Genomic DNA, 23166 nt, shown 5'->3' on the forward strand with positions numbered 1-23166 from the left:
AGGAGTGGAGAGTTAGGGTTAGGCTGTACGAGTGGAGGATTAGGGTTAGGCTGTAGGAGTGGAGGGTTAGGTTGTAGGAGTGGAGGATTAGGGCTAGGCTGTAGGAGTGGAGAGTTAGGGTTAGGCTGTAGGAGTGGAGGATTAGGGTTAGGCTGTAGGAGTGGAGGGTTAGGGTTAGGCTGTAGGAGTGGAGGATTAGGGTTAGGCTGTAGGAGTGGAGGATTAGGGTTAGGCTGTAGGAGTGGAGGATTAGGGTTAGGCTGTAGGAGTGGAGAGTTAGGGTTAGGCTGTAGGAGTGGAGAGTTAGGGCTAGGCTGTAGGAGTGGAGAGTTAGGGTTAGGCTGTAGGAGTGGAGGATTAGGGTTAGGTTGTTGTAGGAGTGGAGGATTAGGGTTAGGCTGTAGGAGTGGAGGGTTAGGCTGTAGGAGTGGAGGATTAGGGCTAGGCTGTAGGAGTGGAGGATTAGGGCTAGGCTGTAGGAGTGGAGGATTAGGGTTAGGCTGTAGGAGTGGAGGATTAGGGTTAGGCTGTAGGAGTGTAGGGTTAGGGTTAGGCTGTAGGAGTGGAGGATTAGGGTTAGGCTGTAGGAGTGGAGGGTTAGGCTGTAGGAGTGGAGGGTTAGGGTTAGGCTGTAGGAGTGGAGGGTTAGGGTTAGGCTGTAGGAGTGGAGGATTAGGGCTAGGCTGTAGGAGTGGAGGATTAGGGCTAGGCTGTAGGAGTGGATAGTTAGGGTTAGGCTGTAGGAGTGGAGGATTAGGGTTAGGCTGTAGGAGTGGAGAGTTAGGGTTAGGCTGTAGGAGTGGAGGATTAGGGTTAGGCTGTAGGAGTGGAGAGTTAGGGTTAGGCTGTAGGAGTGGAGGATTAGGGTTAGGCTGTAGGAGTGGAGGATTAGGGTTAGGCTGTAGGAGTGGAGGATTAGGGTTAGGCTGTAGGAGTGGAGGATTAGGGTTAGGCTGTAGGAGTGGAGAGTTAGGGTTAGGCTGTAGGAGTGGAGAGTTAGGGTTAGGCTGTAGGAGTGGAGGGTTAGGGTTAGGCTGTAGGAGTGGAGGGTTAGGGTTAGGCTGTAGGAGTGGAGGGTTAGGGTTAGGCTGTAGGAGTGGAGAGTTAGGGTTAGGCTGTAGGAGTGGAGGATTAGGGTTAGGCTGTAGGAGTGGAGGGTTAGGGTTAGGCTGTAGGAGTGGAGGATTAGGGTTAGGCTGTAGGAGTGGAGGATTAGGGTTAGGCTGTAGGAGTGGAGAGTTAGGGTTAGGCTGTAGGAGTGGAGAGTTAGGGTTAGGCTGTAGGAGTGGAGAGTTAGGGTTAGGCTGTAGGAGTGGAGGGTTAGGGTTAGGCTGTAGGAGTGGAGGGTTAGGGTTAGGCTGTAGGAGTGGAGGGTTAGGGTTAGGCTGTAGGAGTGGAGAGTTAGGGTTAGGCTGTAGGAGTGGAGGGTTAGGGTTAGGCTGTAGGAGTGGAGGGTTAGGGTTAGGCTGTAGGAGTGGAGGATTAGGGTTAGGCTGTAGGAGTGGAGGATTAGGGTTAGGCTGTAGGAGTGGAGAGTTAGGGTTAGGCTGTAGGAGTGGAGAGTTAGGGTTACGCTGTAGGAGTGGAGAGTTAGGGCTAGGCTGTAGGAGTGGAGGGTTAGGGTTAGGCTGTAGGAGTGGAGGATTAGGGCTAGGCTGTAGGAGTGGAGGATTAGGGTTAGGCTGTAGGAGTGGAGGGTTAGGGTTAGGCTGTAGGAGTGGAGGATTAGGGTTAGGCTGTAGGAGTGTAGGGTTAGGGTTAGGCTGTAGGAGTGGAGAGTTAGGGTTAGGCTGTAGGAGTGGAGGGTTAGGGTTAGGCTGTAGGAGTGGAGGATTAGGGCTAGGCTGTAGGAGTGGAGGATTAGGGTTAGGCTGTAGGAGTGGAGGGTTAGGGTTAGGCTGTAGGAGTGGAGGATTAGGGTTAGGCTGTAGGAGTGGAGGGTTAGGCTGTAGGAGTGGAGGATTAGGGTTAGGCTGTAGGAGTGGAGGATTAGGGTTAGGCTGTAGGAGTGGAGGATTAGGGTTAGGCTGTAGGAGTGGAGAGTTAGGGTTAGGCTGTAGGAGTGGAGAGTTAGGGTTAGGCTGTAGGAGTGGAGAGTTAGGGCTAGGCTGTAGGAGTGGAGAGTTAGGGTTAGGCTGTAGGAGTGGAGGGTTAGGGTTAGGCTGTAGGAGTGGAGGATTAGGGCTAGGCTGTAGGAGTGGAGGATTAGGGTTAGGCTGTAGGAGTGGAGGGTTAGGGTTAGGCTGTAGGAGTGGAGGATTAGGGCTAGGCTGTAGGAGTGGAGGGTTAGGGTTAGGCTGTAGGAGTGGAGAGTTAGGGCTAGGCTGTAGGAGTGGAGAGTTAGGGTTAGGCTGTAGGAGTGGAGGGTTAGGGTTAGGCTGTAGGAGTGGAGGATTAGGGCTAGGCTGTAGGAGTGGAGAGTTAGGGTTAGGCTGTAGGAGTGGAGAGTTAGGGTTAGGCTGTAGGAGTGGAGGGTTAGGGTTAGGCTGTAGGAGTGGAGGGTTAGGGTTAGGCTGTAGGAGTGGAGGATTAGGGTTAGGCTGTAGGAGTGGAGGGTTAGGCTGTAGGAGTGGAGGGTTAGGTTGTAGGAGTGGAGAGTTAGGGTTAGGCTGTAGGAGTGGAGGATTAGGGTTAGGCTGTAGGAGTGGAGAGTTAGGGCTAGGCTGTAGGAGTGGAGGATTAGGGTTAGGCTGTAGGAGTGGAGGGTTAGGGTTAGGCTGTAGGAGTGGAGGATTAGGGTTAGGCTGTAGGAGTGGAGGGTTAGGCTGTAGGAGTGGAGAGTTAGGGCTAGGCTGTAGGAGTGGAGGGTTAGGGTTAGGCTGTAGGAGTGGAGGATTAGGGTTAGGCTGTAGGAGTGGAGAGTTAGGGTTAGGCTGTAGGAGTGGAGGGTTAGGGTTAGGCTGTAGGAGTGGAGAGTTAGGGCTAGGCTGTAGGAGTGGAGAGTTAGGGTTAGGCTGTAGGAGTGGAGAGTTAGGGTTAGGCTGTAGGAGTGGAGATACTGACTGGTTTATTTTTACACTGCAATTTAGATTTCAGTTTGAACACACCCCACCCAAATCTAACTCTCTCTGAGTCTGCACGTGTTACATCTGCCCTACCTGCACTGCACATGGTTTTGCCCAACTGCTAACAAATTTGCTGCTGCGATCAACTCTGTGTGCACTGCAGGTGGGGCAGATGTAACGTGCAGAGAGAGTTAGATTTGGGTGGGGTGTGTTCAAACTGAAATCTAAATTGCAGTGTAAAAATAAAGCAGCCAGTATTTACCCTGCACAGAAACAAAATAACCCACCCAAATCTAACTCTCTCTGCACATGTTACATCTGCCACACCTGCAGTGCACATAGTTTTGCTCAACTGCTAACATATTTGCTGCTACGTTCAGGTCTGAATTACCCCCAGTATCCGATCTGCTGTAAATATTGGCATTACTAATCCGTACAGTAATGACGTCCTCGGTATACACTGACAGTGTTTCATGTGGATGAGAGACAAATCCAAATATTGACACGGCGGAAGAATATAGATTGCCTTAATCCTGCAGATAACAGCGCGATATCAGTCAGAGCTGATTAGGGGATTCTAATCACAGCCGAGTAGGGCGAGAGCTGCCGCCTGGAAACGGGGTTTCTGGAGAGCACCTTGACCTTTGGAACATAATGGAGAGTGGCTAAGCATAATATTAGGAATTCCGCCAGTGATTAAAGTTAGAAGAGAATGAATGTCTGCACCTTTCATGCCTCTGACCGTGAACAATACAGATGAAATTTAAGAATTCCTCAGTGCATAATGTAAATGTGACAGAGTGGATTATTCCGCAGATTTCCGATAACCTATTTCCGCGGCCTTCTCGATCTTCATTACACTCTTACAGGCTGGTGGCAACGTCTGGAATTCTCTGCATGCATACAGAATATGGAAATACTGTACCGTGACAATGTACTAAACCTCTTAGAGAGATAAAACGGAGAGAGATAAAGTACTAACTGCCATGTTACTGGCTATGGGGGACATTTACTAAGCAGTGATAAGAGTGGAGAAGTGAGCGAAGTGGCCCCATTAACCAATCAGCAGCTCTGTATCATTTTATAGTATGCAAATTATAGCTGTTACTTCGGCGCTGATTGGTTGCCATGGGCAACTTCTCCGCTGGCTCACTTCTCCGCTCTTATCAGTGCTTAGTAAATGTCCCCCTAAGTTTGGAAAATGACAATTAGGAGCTGATTGGTTTGCACTTTATCTCTCTCCACATCTTGGTACATCTCCCCTTTAGTCTGAGATATGAATAGAGAACTATCTGCGACTGTTTCTAGAAACCTTCATCCTATACACTAGATGGTCTCACAGGACAGCGTGTTCTTTCAGGGACAATCTCAGGTAGAGGATACAGGTGTGTGGAACGTCTCAGGTACAAGGAATAATGCTGGTATTGTTTGAGAAGCTTTTTGTCTGATCCGTGTGCTGAGAGTCTGACTTGTAGACCGTTCTCTGGGAAGAATATATTGACGTTGCAGGATACGTGTGCTGTGTATTACCGCTGTTATGCAGGAACATGAAAGCAATCAACGGAACGTTTAGCTAATATGTCATAGATAAAATGAGTGCTAGCCTGTGCTAATCAATCAGTGCAAACGGCGTCTAATAACAGCTGTTACACCAATTACCAGTAGATCTGGTGTTTGTATATAAATTGGATCTATGTGTTCTATGATGTGTTCTGTATTGTATAGAGGTCACTGTGATGTGTTCTGTATTGTATAGAGGTCACTGTGATGTGTTCTGTATTGTGTGGTAGTCACTGTGATGTGTTCTGTATTGTATAGAGGTCACTGTGATGTGTTCTGTATTGTGTGGTAGTCACTGTGATGTGTTCTGTATTGTATAGAGGTCACTGTGATGTGTTCTGTATTGTGTGGTAGTCACTGTGATGTGTTCTGTATTGTATAGAGGTCACTGTGATGTGTTCTGTATTGTGTGGTAGTCACTGTGATGTTTTCTGTATTATACGGTGATCAGTAGAATGTTCTCTATAGTGTATGGCAGTCCCTGAGATACTTTATATAGTATTGCAGTCAGTAACATGCTGTCGTTATTATATGGCGGTCACTGGGATGCTGTCTGTATTGTACAAATTTGAGATGTGCACCGACCCCCGTGTTTTAGTTTTTGATCTGTATTAATATCGTGTTTTGATTCTAATTTTGCAAAACTACCTCATATGTTTTGCTTTTGGGTCTGTATTATTTAAAAAAAAAATGCTAAACACAGATAAAATCGTGTAATTTGGGCTTATTTTTGTTTCTACAGTATTATTAATCTCAATAACATTCATTTCCATTCAGTTTTGACCACCAATATTAGCCAAAGACTGGCTAGCTAATTTAATCAACCGAGCAGCGGCACAAACAGAAGGCAGTTTTTCTGAAATGTTTTGCAAATTAGTAATGTATTAATAATAACCAATCAAACCAACTCACAAGTACTTTCAATAGAAAACAATACAATGCGGAAATCTACTAAGATTCGTGTGCGGAATATCATTGCTCAAAAGTAGTAGTAGTTAACAAATAGCAAAGAAAAAACCCTAAACTACTGTATGTGTAAAATAACAGCAGCAGAAGTGGATGCCCCTACATTAGTCCACATGCCCCTAGCACAAGCATTTCTCAGTGCCCAATCTGTACCTCCCTCCTGGTAGCCCATGTAAAGCACCGATCAATCAGCCTTTTTGTTGAGGCAGCCCTTTATCCCCTGGGGCGGCATAGGGACAACTGTGTGGCAATCAGCAGAGCTCCAGGCATCAGCAGACAGCAAGTGAACACACAGGGCGGGATGTACTAATGTACATCGCCGCCCTGCGCCACGATGCTGATCGCATATGTACTAACATATGCGATCAGCATTGCGGAGGACAGCTCTTCCGATAAGAGCTGTCCTCCGCGATGCGCAGCAGCAGCCTGACTTCCGGGATTCGGCCCCAGGAGTCAGTCTGCGCATGCGCGGGGTGACGGGGGGCGGCCGCAGGGCATGCTGGGAGGGATCCGATCGGATCCCTCACACAGCGCCGCGGAGAGAAGCCCATAGGCTTCTATGGACTATCGCCAGCTAAAGCTGGCGTACCCCGCCGCGGCGCTGACCTGCCGGACGGGGCTTAGTACATCAGGAAAATGCAGTAAACAGGGGGTTTACCGCATTTTCTGCTTAGTACATCTGGCTCACAGTGTGGGTCGGATACAGTGCGGGTCAGATGCAGAACGGGTCGGATATAGTGCAGGTTACAGTGCGGTGGATACAGTGCCATCAGATAGAGCGCGGATCGTATGCAGCATAGGTCGGATACATTGCGGGTAGACATGACAGCTATAGCCTGGAAGTAATAGTGCACTTACTGTACCAGCAGGCGGGAGCGGGTCCGGGCAATGCAGTGTACATACCGCTCTCTCAGTATTAGCAGTGTGCAGACGGTGTTTGGCTGCAGCAACCTCCGGGCTGGATGGGAATGCAGGGAGCTATTGGCAGAGAGCTGTGAGAACGGCTCTCTCAGCCAATCAGCGGTCAGCCCATAGACTTCAATGAGAATTTGAAATGGCGCCAAAATCCCAAACCTGCCACATCTGACGTGGTGGACATTTTTTGCCTAATTTTCTGATCCGAACATGGGCCCTCATACCGAGTTGATCGCTAGCTGCCGTTGTTCGCAGCGCAGCGATCAGGCTAAAAATCGGCACTTCTGCGCATGCGTATGTGGCGCACTGCGCACGCACGACATACTTTCACAAAAGCCGATGCAGTTTCACACAAGGTCTAGCGACGCTTTTCAGTCGCACTGCTGGCCGCAGAGTTATTGACAGGAAGTGGGTGTTTCTGGGTGGTAACTAACCGTTTTCGGGGAGTGTGTGTAAAAACGCAGGCGTGTCAGATAAAAACGCAGGAGTGGCTGGGGAAACGGGGGAGTGGCTGGGCACATGAGAACCGCCAGTTCTCGTGCTACTCAGCAAGTGCCGGACGTCTGTTTTCCTCGAAAATGAATCTAATCTGCATCGTATGCGAATATTACGCACAAGCAGACTACGCTGATTAAAATGATATGCGGCATACCTATATTCTGTGTGCGACTGTGCTTGTATCTGCATATGAAATGCTGCGTTACAGTGACAGTAGAAAACACTGTAACATAGCATTTCGTATGCAGATACAGCTGCAGTCGCATACAGAATATAGTCACACAGAAAATCATTTTAATCAGCGTAGTCTGCTTTTGCATAACGATGTGAATAAGATACATTTTCATTGGCTGCTATAGTGCTGTTGCCTTTCTACAATAAATATGTACAGTTATACATAATTAGTATCATTTACTCCTCTCTCCAAATGTAACATCGTCTTTTAAATGAATTCAGTAGTTAAATTTATAACATTAAACAGCTCAAGCTTCTGCCTATAAACAAATCTCATTACAGGTTTGGGATGAAATACAACGTGGCTTCAGTTCTGGCTACAACAGCAATTCATACACCGCGCTATTCATTAGGGATTCCGTCTCCATCAGTAACAGAAGCAGAGAACGTTATCACAGATCCTTATGTCTCTCCTGATCTAGGAGCTGTCCCAGGGTAGCATTCAGTGAAGGTCACAGAAGCACCTGAGGCATTTACCCAGGAAGGAACATCTGCAATTGAATGTTAGTCTCCATTTTATTGCTGGTTGGAAGTATTGCTAATTGCCAACATCTCGCAAAATAAAATAAATAAATCTAGTTAATTTGAGAAGCTGAAGAAGCTGTATACCATAGGCCAACCATAGGATAAATGAGAACCCATTAGATTATGTGTCACTAGATACCTGATCATACAAGCATCCTGGGTTCTCTGAAATCAATAGTCACTTATTACTCTGATTGCTAAAAGAAAAATTTTCTTATCGTAAAACCAAGGAAACAAACCATATTAGACATTACCGCTAGCATTGTATTCTTTAAAGTCAGGAAAAACACAGTAATTGCCTAAATTGTACGATTGCCTAAACAGACTATTCCAGGGGTTCCCAAGTGTGGTTCTTAAGGACACCCAACAGTCCAGGTTTTAAGGCTATCCCTGTTTAGACCCAAGTCGGTTAATTAGCACCTCAGTTTGATTATACGCTCTGTGGGATAGGGATATCCCTGAAACCTGGAGTGTTGGGGTGCCTTGAGGACCGCGTTTGGGAACCACTGTACGCTTCGCTAGTGTTTACAATGGGTCTGGGACTCCAGGTCGACAACAAAAAGGTCGACACACCTTAGGCCGACTCCAATTGGTCGACACACCTTAGGTCGACGTGGATAAAAGGTAGACATGGGCAAAAGGTCGACAGGAACAAGGTCGACATGGAAAAAGGTCAACATGAGTTTTTAATGTTTTTTTGGTGTCATTTTCTTCGTAGAGTGACCGGGAACCGCAATTAGTGCACCGCGTCCCCTCGCATGGCTCGCTTCGCTCACCATGCTTTGGGCATGGTGCCTTCGCTCCGCTTCGCTCGGCACAGATTACCGTTCCAATTGTAGTCCACGTGGATCGTTAAGTATGAAAAAGTTCCAAAAAACAAAAAAAATTGTTAAAAACTCATGTCGACCTTTTTCCATGTCGACCTTGTTCCTGTCGACATTTTGTACATGTCGACCCATGGTGTGTCGATCAAATGGCGTCGACCTAAGGTGTGTCGACCTTTTTGTTGACGACCTGGAGTCCAGATACCGTTTACAGTTGCTTAGTCTCCAGCTTCTGAGCTTATAGACCCCATTACGTTTCTCCAACAAATTAAAGCAAAAATAGAAATCTTGAATTACAGTCGTCTGACTCTCCGGGGGTAGATTTTCCTTTGAAGATCTTGTTCAGGATCTGTTATGGACAAATGGTAATTAAGGGAATAGTTCTCATTTTTATGGAAACCCCCCATGTTCAGCAATACTCCGTTGGATTGCTCTGTGGGGGTCATTCCAAGTTGATCGCTCGCTGGCTAGTTTTAGCAGCCATGCAAACGCTATGCCGCCGCCCACTGGGGAGTGTATTTTAGCTTAGCAGAAGTGAGAACGCATGTGCAGCCGAGCTCTGCAAAAACAGTTTGTGCAGTTTCAGAGTAGCTCTGAACCTACTCCGCGCTTATGATCACTACAGCCTATTAGTGTCCGGATTTGATGTCATACACCCGCCCTGCGAACACCCAGCCACGCTTGCGTTTTTTGAGACACGCCTGCGTTTTTGTAAACACTCCCTGAAAACGGTCAGTTGACACCCAGTAACGCCCCCTTCCTGTCAATTTTCTTGTGGCCGCCAGTGCAAAGGAAAAGTTTGCTACAACCTGTGCACAACCACAACGGGCTTTGTACCCGTACAATGCGCATTGCGGCCCATACACATGCGCAGAAATGCCGATTTTTAGACTGATCACTGCGCTGCGAACAACGGCAGCTAGTGATCAACTCGGAATGACCCCCTTTATCAGTTTCGTCTTCAGCACATTTAATACACATGTAAGTCCAAGGCCATCTTAACTTATAGGCACATTGGGCAGATGCCCAGGGACCACTCATTCAAGGGGCCTTTGAGCAGTGGCAGGCTTGGAATTGGCTGGTGCCTCCTAAGCTTCTTGGAAAGCAGGTAAAGAATGCTGGCAGGCTGCTCTGATTGTGAATTACACGCCATCAGAGGAGCCAGGCAGCATTCTCTACAAGTCTCCCAGCCTGCAGCCAGACAGTGAATGACAGCATGCTGATTGGTGAATCCTGGAGCTATCCACCAATCAGAGTGCTTACAGCCAATCACTGTATGGAATCAGGTGGAGAGACGGCATGACACAACAGTATGTTTTCTGTTTTTTTTGTTTTATTCCTGTGACTGGGAGGGTAGGGGCCCGCTGCATCGGCCCCAGTGCATTGCTTTGCCCAGTTCCTACAATGCTGTAAAGACTTGTGTAAGTCGCCATTGTATTTCATATTTTATCACTCTTTAACTTTTGATAGCATTGTATAAGTACATCTAGAACTCATGCAGCAAGCAGCGTGTCACCGTCTGTCTAGTAAAGTCTTGGTACGGTCCGTGCACTGTTGCCACATCTGCAGATAAATTCCAGTTAGTTATATTCATTTTTGTTTTCATGCACCGGCCAAAATGTTGGCATTCATGTGTCAGCTAGTGGGTAATGCTAACCTATTGTGGGCACTGCTAGCACTACAGGCATTTAATTGGGCCATGCTGTACGCTAGTTGTGGCAGTATATAGCTTAGTAATTGCTCACAGCTATTTAGATAAAAGCATCTCTCCCTCCTGGGAATAGGTGGCCCCTCAGCTGGAGCCCCTCCCATTGCTGCATAAGGACTTTCTTTCTCACACAGCCAAAAACTGGGAGATGTGGAGGGTGTGGGAAGATCAATTACAATGCACAATCTAGTGTCACCTACAGACCGGGGCGGATTGGCAATAGGGGCCACAGAGAAGATCCCCAGTGGGGCCGCCTGGTGCCGGGAGAGGGTAGAAGGTGGCAGTCTGGCAATATGGGTGTGTTTTGGGGTAGAAGGTGGCAGGCTGACAATGTGGGTGTGTTATGGAGTAGAAAGTGGCAGGCTGGCAATGTGGGTGTGTTATGGGTAGAAGGTGTTAGGCTGGCAATGTGGGTGTGTTATGGGTAGAAGGTGGCAGGCTGGCAATGTGGGTGTGTAAGGGGACTACTTTTTGGAAACTTTTCCAGGGCCATTTCATATTCTAAATCCGCCCATGCCTGCAGAATTCCTAAATTGTGTTATATGGCAGAGAGGAGGTGACAATGAGTAGAAGTGTGGGGGACTGGATAAAAGGGTGTACACTGTGGTTTGGTGCCAGCAGGTAAGTCAGGGGCACCTGGATGTTAGGAGCGTGCAAAATTCTTTTTTTTTTTTTTTTAAATCTTTGCCCTTATCTATATGTAAAACAGTTATAACTAAGGCCCATTGTATGAAACAGTCCGCGCTGGCAGATCACGCATCACCGCCAGATGTTCTCAGTGTAACGCCTTATATATACATTTTTCTGTATTGTTTAACGTCTCTGTAGTCGCTTTCCCGCTGCTCATTCATAGAGATTTTGCACAATGCATTATAGGAATATTTCTGCCATTGTTAATATTGATTGATATATGCGCAGCGCGCCCTGTATAATAATTAGGATGACCCAATAAACACATTTCAAACAGCTGGTTCCATAGTCACCATACAGACAGAAGTGCACTAAGAAATTCCCGATTGTTCATGATTCAGCAGCTTTCTGCTATTTTCCATCAGTGGTTTAGGCACTCGCACCTTACTACAACATTAATGAGACTCCAGCCATTTTCTGCCCGGCGTTTTACACACGAGGCGCTTTGTTCCGTGGGCCTCAGCCAGTCTGATAGAACTCACCGTCTATGCGTTATTAGTTTTGAAAGCTGACAAGAAAAAAATGTCTTCATAAAATATGTAACTTCATCACAGGACTGGGGCTAGTTTGGACTTGGACTGCCTAACGCTGCGCTCGGCACAGGTTACTATTCCCAATCGTAGTCTGTGTGGATCGTTAAGTTTGAAAAAGTTTAAAAAAAAGAAAAAAAATTGTGAAAAACTCATGTCGATCCTTTTGACCGCTCGACCTAGAGACCCTGTCGATCAATAGTGGTCGACCCAGTTACTGTCCACCTAGTTACTGTTGACCTAGAGACCGGATCCCCTGCCTAACAAGGTGTAAACGTATTGTGCCAAAAACATCATAACCTTATTTCTCTTACGTCCTAGAGGATGCTGGGGACTCCGTAAGAACCATGGGGTATAGACGGGCTCCGCAGGAGACATGGGCACTCCAAGACTTTAGATGGGTGTGAACTGGCTCCTCCCTCTATGCCCCTCCTCCAGACCTCAGTTAGATCCTGTGCCCAGAGGAGACTGGATACACTGCAGGGGAGCTCTACTGAGTTTCTCTGAAAAGACTTTTGTTAGGTTTTTTATTTTCAGGGAGCACTGCTGGCAACAGGCTCCCTGCATCGTGGGACTGAGGGGAGAGAAGCAGACCTACTTTACTGATAGGCTCTGCGTCTTAGGCTACTGGACACCATTAGCTCCAGAGGGTCGGAACACAGGTGTCGTCCTCGCTGTTCGTCCCGGGGGCCGCGCCGCTGTCCTCCTCACAGAGCCGGAAGACAGAAGCCAAGTGAGTATATGAAGAAAGAAGACTTCACAGGCGGCAGAAGACTTCAGATCTTCAGTGAGGTACCGCGCAGCGGTCGCGCTGCGCGCCATTGCCCACACACACACACACACACACACACACACACACACACACAGGCGCAGCAAGGGTGCAGGACGCAGGGGGGGCGCCCTGGGCAGCAATAATTACCTCAAATAAGACTGGCACCAGGCTTAGGTACTGCGGAGGCAGTATATTATAAAACCCCCGCCAGTATAAAAAAAATTGAGCGGGACCAAAGCCCGCCGTCGATGGGGCGGGGTTTGATCCTCCAGCGCTAACCAGCGCCATTTTCTCCACAGCATGCTGCAGAGAAGCTGCTCCCGGACTCTCCCCTGCTGAACCAAGTAACGGGATAAAAAACGAGGGGGGGGGGGGGCACATTTATTTGGCTCAGATCACATATACAAAAAAGCGCTGTATAGGCTGGGACTGTGTTTTCAGTGTCTAGTGGCGCTGGGTGTGTGCTGGCATACTCCCTGTCTCTCCAAAGGGCCTTATTGTGGGTCTGTCCCCATATTCATATATCCCAGTGTGTGTGGGGGTGTCAGTACGTGTGTGTCGACATGTCTGAAGCGGAAGGCTCGTCTAGGGAGGATGCAGAGCAGATGGTGGTGGTGTCTCCGTCGGCACAGCCGACACCAGATTGGTTGGACATGTGGAATGTTTTAAATGCTAATGTGACTTTATTGCATAAGAGATTGGACAAAGCAGAGTCAAAGGACAAAGCAGGGAGTCAATCCATGGCTTTGGTGGTGTCTCAAGACCCTTCAGGGTCCTATAAACGTCCCTTTTCCCAGGTAGCAGACACTGATACCGACACGGATTCTGACTCCAGTGTCGACTATGATGATGCGAGGTTACACCCAAGAGTGGCCAAGAAAATTCAATATATGATTATTGCAATAAAAGATGTTTTACATATCACAGAGGACCCTTCTGTCCCTGACACGAGGGTCTGCATGTTTAAAGGGAAGAAACCTGAGGTAACGTTTCCCCCATCTCATGAGCTGAACGCTTTATTTGAAAGGGCTTGGGAAACTCCAGACAAGAGACTGCAGGTTCCCAAGAGAATTATTATGGCGTATCCTTTCCCCTCAAAGGACAGGTTATGGTGGGAATCCTAACCCACGGTGGACAAGGCTTTGACGCGCTTATCCTAAAAGGTGGTGCTACCGTCCCCGGACACGGCGGCCCTAAAAGATCCTGCGGATCGCAGGCAGGAAGCTACCTTAAAATCAATTTTCGTCCATACTGGAGCCCTACTCAGGCCGGCAGTAGCATCGGCATGGGTTGGTAGCGCAATTGCAGCGTGGATAGATAACTTGTCATCAGACATTGACACCTTAGATAAGGATAGTATTTTGTTGACCTTGGGTCACATTAAGGACGCAGCATTCTATATGAGAGAGGCTGCGAGTGATATTGGGCTGTTGGGTTCAAGAGCCAATGCCATGGGAGTTTCTGCTAGAAGGTCTCTGGGGACCCGTCAATGGACAGGTGATGCTGATTCAAAGAGACATATGGAAGCTTTGCCTTACAAGGGTGAAGTTTTATTTGGGGAGGGCCTCGCGGACCTGGTTTCCACAGCTACCGCGGGTAAGTCTTCTTTTTTGCCTTATGTTCCCCCACAGCAAAAGAAAACACCTCAATACCAGATGCAGTCCTTTCGGTCGCATAAGTTCAGAAAGACTCGGGGCTCTTCCTTCCTCACCAGAGGTAAAGGTAGAGGGAAAAGAGCACCAGCTACGGCTAGTTCCCAATAACAAAAATCCTCCCCGGCCTCTACAAAATCCACTGCATGACGCTGGGGCTCCGCTGCGGGAGTCCGCACCGGTGGGGGCATGTCTTCGTCTCTTCAGCCAGGTCTGGGTTCAGTCGGATTTGGATCCTTGGGTGATCGAAATTGTATCCCAGGGCTACAAACTGGAGTTCGAAGATGTGCCTCCACACCGATTTTTCAAATCGGCCTTGCCAGCTTCTCCCCCAGAGAGGGAAACAGTTTCAGCTGCCATACAGAAACTGTGTCAACAACAGGTGATTATCAAGGTTCCCCTAGTGCAACAGGGAAAGGGGTTTTATTCAAACCTGTTTGTGGTCCCGAAGCCGGACGGCTCGGTCAGACCAATTCTAAATCTAAAATCCCTAAACCTATATTTGAAGAGGTTCAAATTTAAGATGGAATCTCTTCGGGCAGTGATCTCCAGCCTGGAAGGGGGGAATTTTATGGTGTCTCTGAACATAAAGGATGCATACCTTCATGTCCCCATATATCCTCCTCATCAGGCGTACCTGAGATTCGCTGTACAGGATTGTCATTACCAGTTTTAGACGTTGCCGTTTGGGCTTTCCACGGCCCCGAGAATTTTCACCAAGGTAATGGCGGAAATGATGGTGCTCCTGCGCAAGCAGGGTGTCACAATTATCCCATACTTGGACGATCTCCTGATAAAGGCAAGATCGAGAGATCAGTTACTAAAGAGCGTGTCTCTCTCCCTGAGAGTACTACAACAACACAGCTGGATTCTAAATCTACTAAAGTCGCAGTTGGATCCGACAACTCGGCTGGCATTTTTGGGCATGATTCTGGACACGGAAAAAAATAAGGTTTTTTTCTCCCAATGGAAAAAGCCCAGGAACTCCAGAACATGGTCAAGGACCTGCTAAAACCAAAAACAGTGTCAGTTCATCAATGCACTCGAGTATTGGGAAAGATGATGGCGGCCTACGAGGCCATTCCGTTCGGCAGGTTCCATGCGAGAGCTTTTCAGTGGGACCTTCTGGACAAGTGGTCAGGGTACCATCTACAAATGCATCGGAGAATAAGCCTGTCCCCCAGGGCCAGGGTATCTCTCCTGTGGTGGCTTCAGAGTGCTCACCTTCTAGAGGGTCGCAGGTTCGGCATTCAAGATTGGGTTCTTGTGACCACGGACGCAAGCCTCCAAGGATGGGGAGCAGTCACACAAGGAAGAAATTTTCAGGGAATATGGTCAAGCCAGGAGGCTTGTCTACACATCAATGTGCTGGAATTAAGGGCGATATACAATGGTCTACAGCAAGCGGAGAATCTTCTTCGCAACCTACCTGTTCTGATTCAGTCAGACAATGTCACAGCTGTGGCGCATGTAAACCGCCAAGGCGGGACAAGGAGCAGAGCAGCAATGGCAGAAGCCACCAGGATTCTTCGCTGGGCGGAAAATCATGTAAGCGCTCTGTCCGCAGTCTTCATCCCGGGAGTAGACAACTGGGAAGCAGACTTCCTCAGCAGACACGATCTCCATCCAGGAGAGTGGGGGTTTCATCAAGAAGTCTTTGCAGAAGTAACAAGTCGTTGGGGACTTCCTCAAATAGACATGATGGCGTCACGCCTCAACAAAAAGCTTCGGACGTATTGTTCCAGGTCGAGGGACCCTCAGGCAGTGGCGGTGGACGCCCTCGTGACACCGTGGGTGTTTCAGTCGGTCTATGTGTTCCCTCCTCTTCCACTCATCTCAAAACTATTGAGAATCATAAGACGAAAAAAGTGCAGACAATACTCATTGTTCCAGATTGGCCTCGAAGGGTCTGGTATTCAGAAGGAAATATATTACCACACCAATACACGGGCGCTTCACAGGGTCTGATCTGGTGGTATGACTCTCATACAGAATCTAGTGTTGTATAAACCTAGGCGGAAAATGTATAATAGTGTGATACTGTATATAATTATATAAGGAAGTGGTATTCTGGCGTGAACCCGTACCGGATGGATTGGTCTACAGATAGTAGACAAAATCACTTGTCTCAAAATCAAGACGTCAGGTCACCGTCAGAAAATCTCCCCTTCTAATCTTCAACGAATGGGATCTCCCTCCACATGAACTCAATTGAAGATCATATGCAATGAAAGAGGGTCCAATAGTGTAATAACATAAAAACAATTTAATAAGTTAAAAAGTGGGACAGGTGGACTCTCACCAATTTTGTAGGTCTAACGAGTAGACAATTGAGCATGCAAAACAATCAGGCGTCCCCAAAGAGTAAAGATGCCAGCAAGGGAGTCCTCCACGTGTACCCAGGATACCGTTCACCAACGCGTTTCGATAACAGCCTGTTATCTTCCTCAAGGTGTGACGCCTCAACAAAAAGCTTCGGACGTATTGTTCCAGGTCGAGGGACCCTCAGGCAGTGGCGGTGGACGCCCTCGTGACACCGTGGGTGTTTCAGTCGGTCTATGTGTTCCCTCCTCTTCCACTCATCTCAAAACTATTGAGAATCATAAGACGAAAAAAGTGCAGACAATACTCATTGTTCCAGATTGGCCTCGAAGGGTCTGGTATTCAGATCTTCAGGAAATGATCACAGAAGATCCGTGGTCTCTTCCTCTTAGGGAGGACCTGTTACAACAGGGGCCCTGCGTGTTCCAGGACTTACTGCGGTTACGTTTGACGGCATGGCGGTTGAACACCAAATCCTAGCTAGGAAGGGTATTCCAGGGGAAGTCATCCCTACTCTAATCAAAGCTAGGAAGGAGGTAACGGTGAGGCATTATCACCGTATCTGGAGGAAATATGTGTCTTGGTGTGAAGCCAAGAATGCTCCTACGGAAGATTTTCAGCTGGGTCGTTTTCTCCATTTTCTACAGACACGAGTGGATATGTGCCTAAAGTTAGGCTCCATTAAGGTGCAGATTTCGGCCTTATCTATATTCTTTCAGAAGGAGTTGGCTTCTTTCCCAGAGGTCCAGACTTTTGTGAAAGGAGTACTGCACATCCAACCTCCTTTTGTGCCCCCAGTGGCACCTTAACGTGGTGTTACGGTTACTTCAATCACACTGGTTTAAATCTCTTCAAAAGGTTGAATTAAAATTTCTCACTTGGAAAGTGGTCATGTTGTTGGCCTTGGCATCTGCGAGGCGGGTGTCTGAATTGGCGGCTTTGTCTCACAAGAGCCCATATCTGATTTTCCATGTGGATCGAGCGTAGTTGAGAACTCATCCTCAATTTCTACCTAAGGTGGTTTCGTCGTTCCATATGAACCAACCTATTGTGGTGCCAGTGGCTACGGGTAACTTGGTGGATTCCAAGTCCCTGGATGTAGTCAGGGCCTTAAAAATTTATGTAGCCAGGACGGCTCGGGTTAGGAAAACAGAGGCTCTGTTTGTCCTGTATGCGGCCAACAAGGTTGGCGCTCCTGCTTCTAAGCAGACTATTGCTTGCTGGATCTGTAACACGATTCAGCAGGCTCATTCTACGGCGGGATTGCCGTTACCAAATTCGGTAAAGGCCCATTCCACTAGGAAGGTGGGCTCTTCTTGGGCGGCTGCCCGAGGCGTCTCGGCTTTACAGCTTTGCCGAGCAGCTACTTGGTCGGGTTCAAACACTTTAGCAAAATTCTACAAGTTTGATACCCTGGCTGATGAGGACCTCATGTTTGCTCAATCGGTGCTGCAGAGTCATCCGCACTCTTCCGCCTGGTCTGGAGCTTTGGTATAATCCCCATGGTCCTTACGGAGTCCCCAGCATCCTCTAGGACGTAAGAGAAAATAAGATTTTAAACCTACCAGTAAATCTTTTTCTCCTAGTCCGTAGAGGATGCTGGGCGCCTGTCCCAGTTTGGACAATTGCTGCAAGGCTTGTATATACTATAGTTGTTGCTTACATAAGGGTTATGTTACATTTGTGATCAGTCTCTGACTGATGCTGTTTTGTTCATACTGTTAACTGGTTTGGTATATTCCATGTTGTACGGTGTGTATGGTGTGGGCTGGTATGTATCTCGCCCTTAGATTAGCAAAAATCCTTTCCTCGTACTGTCAGTCTCCTCTGGGCACAGTTCTTTAACTGAGGTCTGGAGGAGGGGCATAGAGGGAGGAGCCAGTGCACACCCATACTAAAAGTTCCTTATAGGTGCCCATGTCTCCTGCGGAGCCCGTCTATACCCCATGGTCCTTACGGAGTCCCCAGCATCCTCTACGGACTAGGAGAAAAAGATTTACTGTTAGGTTTAAAATCTTATTATTATTTTATCTAGCAGATTAACAATTTCCTTTCATAGAAAATGGTATACGTTGTCGGAATACAATATACAGACATCGTGGGGGAGGTGTATCAACCCTTGGAGAGAGATAAAGTACCAACCAATCAGCCCCTAACTGTCATTTTTCAAACACTAAAGGCGGGGTGTACTAAAGCAAAAATTTGGAAAAGCCCCGCGTTTTCAAATGTATTAACCCCCGGACGCCCGCTTACCGATATGGAGGGTATCGCCATCTTTTTATGGCGATACCCTATAGAAGCCTATGAGCTTCTTAACGCATCCTGCTGCCCCACGTCGCTCACGCCAACACTCCTCACCTACGTCCTGGAAACCTCCCAGTGCATTCCACGATCCCTAATCTCCTCCTCCCCACACATCACAGCCTTTTGTCCTTCTGGCTGCAGGGAGAAGGAGGAGCAGCCCAGGGACGCCCTGCACACGTCACCTACCGGGGCTGGTAGGTGACAGACCAGACAAAGACTCTCTGCCAACCCACTTACAGGTATCGCAGGGGGCCTCTGTCATCGCATTGTGACGCTAATCGCATATGTTAGTACCTGTTCTATAAGCATCGCTACGATGGGTGGCGTTGTATGTTAGTACATCCTGCCCACTGTGGGCCAAATGCATTGGCATTTCTAGCCAAAATGGCCGCCGCACACGCGCAGTAGTGAAATTAGTCTCTGGAACATGGCAGGTGCCATGTTTCCAGTGACCTGCACACGCGCAGGAGATTCCGGCACAATGCCCATTATCCGGGGAAAGGAGGGGGCCCACCTGCGGTCTGCACAGGGGCCCCCTCCTCTGTAAAAACGCTTCTGGCCAGATGTACTAAAAGTCTTAACAAGTGATAAAGTTGAGAGAGATAAAGTAGTAGCCAATCAGCTCATAACTGCCATGTCACAGGCCCTGTTAGAAATATCGCAGCTAGGAACTTATTGGTTGCTAGTTTTATCACTCTCCACTTTATCACTTTTTGAAGCTAAGTACATCCGGTCCACAACCTGTATCATGACAAGACGCTGATTGACTGATACTTTGTCTCTCTCTCTCCAAGCTTTGATACATCTCCCCCTGTGTGTGTTTTGTAGATGTTTAGGTGGCTAGCTGGGAAGATGATTACATATGGATGCAGTGATAGGCTATAAAGAGTTTCTCCGTGCTGATTTATAGAACGTTTCCCACACGATTTACACACTGATGCAAGTGTCTTTACCGAGGCTCCTGCCTGTCTGCAACAGTGGAGCATGCAGACTCTGCAGCCTGCCTCCTGCGTCTTGTTATAGTAAAAGCCGCTGACTGCCTGAGTAACAGATAATCGCGGGGAATACAAGTGTGCCGTGGTTTATATGTGTTTCTCTGGTCTCTCTGCAGATCCCTGACACAGCATGAAATACCATTTAACTTCTCATTTGGGCCAGGAAAATAAAGCTGCTTTGAAAACAAGCGACTCACCAGTAAGTTATGTTGTCCGTCCTACTCCCAGCGAAATATAATCCTCCCACTCCCAAAAATATCTGTCCTGCTGAAAACGGGAAAATGTGGGTGTAAAGAATGCAGGCCACAGAAGTAAGCAGTAGGCTTCGTATTAAAGGCACATTAACCCAGTTCTCCATGTGCTGTCTAATATAAATGTTGGATATTGATATATAATGCCCTGACTGGCTCTTGCTGACTGGGTGTGGGCCAATACACTGGGGAATGATGTAGTCAGAATCCCGACAGCGGAATCCCGAGCGTCACCGTGCCAGCGGATCCCGACAGTGGTGTCGATCCTATTAGCTTCAAGGGGTGCCACGTCATTTAAACGCTGGCAACGTCACCCGATCTCGCACCCTTCGCGGCCGTGAATCATTCCCAATTCACACAAAACTGCTCGGACCTCTACGGGGTGGCAAGCCGTTTTGTGCGAATTCGGCCCACCGTAATGTGTGATTTGCAGATGCGAAAATATTGCAGCCAATTGGATTGACCCCGGTGAGTTTTAGGATTAGGGTCAGTTTATGGTTAGCCACTAGGGGGAAGGTTAGGCTACGGCAGGGGAGGGTTAGGCTACGGCAGGGGACTGTTAGGGTTAGGCTACTGAAGGGGACGGTTAGAGTTAGGCTGCAGGTTGGGTGTGTTAGGGTTAGGGGTAGAATACTCACTGGGATCTGTAGGCATTGAGAAATCTGCTACCGATGGCAATCCCGATGGCAACAGATGGTGGTAGCCCATATTCCCCATCCACCCGTAGTGATGCTCGCACAGCCAGACATCCATGCATGCGGGGGGCTGGGGAGAGAGGCTGCTGTAGTCCACTCTCTGCCTGCCAAAGTGCCCTCTGCAACGGGGAAGGAGGGAGACCTGCCAGGCCCCTCCAAGTGTCCTGGGTAAAGAGTACCCGCTCCCGAATCCCCCAACCCTCTCGGCACTGCTGACTCTGGGAGGAGGGAAGGTGATGAGCTCTGGTTTGGACACGTTGAGCTTTAGGTATTATTGGGAGATCCATGTGGTGACAGCAGAGAGTCGGTGGCATTGATGATACGGTCTGTGGTTCATACTGTATGCTTCTAGTACAGGGGGATGCTCAGTATTCATGACCCATTACACCCCAATAGAAAGCCCTATTAATGGGTACAATAGAAAACGTATTTCCAGTTATTCACTTTTTTACTTCAGTAAGAGAAATAGAATAATGACATTCTAATGAAATAAAATATGAGCAAGCCGTTGCTGAGCCCTATGGATGAACGGGTGATACATTGTGACACCCTAATAACGGAGCAGGTTACATACAGTACCTCCAGCCAGGTGTGCCAGCTTAGTAATGGTAAAGACAATACGTATAAGGGTGAGAGACGACTACCTACAGTACAGTACTTCCAGTACCAGTGTGCACAGGTAGTTCCACAATCTTTACTTTTCTCACACAGTATATAAGCAGTGGTGGCGGCTTGGCAGGAATCTGCTGTCAGATATGATGGAAAAAACATTGCTGAACGTGCGAATCCCCCCGGGGCTGCGCTGGGAGGAGCGCGGCTGTGAGGATAGTGCCAGGTTTTCTCCTCTCAAAACAATTCACGGGCTATAAGGAACAGCCATAGTCCCCGTTCGCCATTACTGGTGCACGCACATTCGGTTCCCATAGAAAGAATCTCCAAATAATGTATTATCTGCAAGACACTGCGGCTTATGTGTGCGCTATACAGATACCTGCTAACCAATAAATGAAATGAATGTTCCCTTCTTGTAAATCAGAAGATTGCAGTTCCGCACGTGTGAGCCGACCGAGCTGCGTCACTCACGCGCAATTGGCGCCAAGACTGGCTGGCGAAGTGGTTAGACTGCCAACCTGCACTGCCGGGGAGCTGAGCGTCACTTTGTCGCCCCAGCGAAAGTTTATTAGCAAACTGCGTCCTTTCAAGATACTGCGGCCACAAAAGGTCATGGTCTTCAACCTCACAAACACCGGCATTGCGTTACGTTAGCGTCCGTCTCTGAGTCAGGCCCCAGTGTTTGTGAATCAGGCCCAGTGTTTGTACTTGTGTATGTCTTCGTCTGTTGTATTGAAAGTGGCGTTACATATTTGTGCATTATACATGAATTCAAGTTAATTCTGTTTTCCTCATCACCCGGCTCCTTCCGCCGCGTCTGATGTCTGTAATCCTGCAGGAGAATGAGCCGTGGTAAATGTAATAAGTAAGGCTAGCAATGAACAGTTTAGGAGCCCCTACCAATACAAGGATCGTCTGTGATGCTGTAGCAGAGTGTAGCAAGCATCTGCAATCCATTACGTCTCGCGGCAACACTTCCCGTCTCTGATTCCTGCCCCTTTCTTTACTACAGTAAGTAAGAAGTCTCTGTTTTGTCTCGTTTTTGTTTCGGAATTAATTGTGTTTCTTAGAAGAAGTTGCTAAAAGACTTCTTGTCCTGTGGAGCGTAGACATTGTATGTGCAGTCACCCTGTCTGTTGTCACAGGACCACATGTTGCAGCGATCTGCAGCGCTTTGTGCCTACAGGCATTTGCACAGGGAGCCTGGGGAGCAGCAGTTGATGTAAAGGAAACGATTTGCCCATAGGTAGCTCAGAGATCACTGCCTGCGCTGCTTCTGCAAAATACAAACTCCAGAACCCTTCGGTCACTTTAGGAGCCTCCGTGCGTCCCGGCTTCAGGGTCTCGTCACTCGGGTGGTGCTGGATAAACAAAACAATTGGGTCATTTTTTCCGTATGGCGAATCGCCTTCCTTAAGTATATTAATGTATGTGCTGAAATCTCTGCTCGGTATGCAGAGTGAGAGCGCCGGATCCACGCGGGAGGATCCAAAGGGAAATATCATTGAGTTTATAATGTGTATGTTGCCGGAATCAAAGGCTTGTGTGTTTAGGAACGTCCTGGTAAGCGCTGCTTTGATGTGCTGCGCTCTCATTGCTTTGCTCCCCAGACTCTTGTTCTCCTAAGATGTGTTGATAATCATAGCCACACTCTGTATCTAATGTAACCTGAAATGGCAGCTTGAGAGAGCGCGTCGTAGTCAGCGGGAAATGTAAACGGTTATTATGAAGGTGACGGAGCTATTGAACCAATCAAGCAGTAGCGGAATGTGTGTATGTAACGGCGGGGGTGATCCAGAGATGAGCGCAGTTGGGGAACGCAGCAGGAGGCGTCTCAGGTCAGAGTGCTCCTGTTTTGTAGAACGGTCCCCACCGCTGCACCCACTCTGCCCCCCCAAACGTGTGTGCTGTGACCTACAGTACAGGGCCCCTTCTGCCCGTGCGCAGTCCCCCTTCCATTGTACTAGTGTGGCTTGCGTACTGATCTGTATGGGGCCCTGCGCACGCACGTGGCAGGCAAATGGCCACACTGTACTGTAAGCAGCGCCGGATTAAACCCTGTGGTGGCCCCTAGGCAGCCGAAATCTCGGGGGCCCCACCTCACAAAT

General features: G+C 48.2%; 1 protein-coding gene across 7 annotated transcripts in view; it reads left to right on the forward strand.

Annotated features, from left to right (window-relative positions):
- Window positions 1–23166, forward strand: part of GULP1 (GULP PTB domain containing engulfment adaptor 1) — a 498186-nt gene that overhangs the window by 202247 nt on the left and 272773 nt on the right. For 6 of the 7 annotated variants that reach the window (XM_063932726.1, XM_063932725.1, XM_063932723.1 and 3 more), the window contains exon 2: window positions 19617–19699. The gene's annotated coding sequence lies outside the window, so the exon portion shown is untranslated. Of the gene's footprint in view, window positions 1–19616; window positions 19700–22050; window positions 22070–23166 lie in introns of those variants that run through there. The other variant, XM_063932724.1, reaches the window with a different exon arrangement.

Source organism: Pseudophryne corroboree, chromosome 7 (assembly GCF_028390025.1).
Source record: "Pseudophryne corroboree isolate aPseCor3 chromosome 7, aPseCor3.hap2, whole genome shotgun sequence".
In the NCBI taxonomy this organism is placed as follows: Eukaryota; Metazoa; Chordata; class Amphibia; order Anura; family Myobatrachidae; genus Pseudophryne; species Pseudophryne corroboree.